Below are 215 nucleotides of genomic sequence, written 5' to 3' on the forward strand. Positions count from 1 at the left end.
CGAACACACCTTTCTTAGTGCTTCTTATTTATAATCCCAAATTTTCAACTCGATGTGGTTTATAGATACACCCGTTAGATTTAATAGTATATATTTTCGCGTTTGTATTCGGAGCAGTGTTCACATTATGGAAAAAGTATACATTTCAACACTGACTCGCCGCTCGTCGGTGTGTAGAAGAAGAAGGCGATGTTGCGCGCGCAGGCTTCTCTCTC

This window comes from Belonocnema kinseyi, chromosome 9 (genome assembly GCF_010883055.1).
Source record: "Belonocnema kinseyi isolate 2016_QV_RU_SX_M_011 chromosome 9, B_treatae_v1, whole genome shotgun sequence".
NCBI classification, from domain to species: Eukaryota; Metazoa; Arthropoda; class Insecta; order Hymenoptera; family Cynipidae; genus Belonocnema; species Belonocnema kinseyi.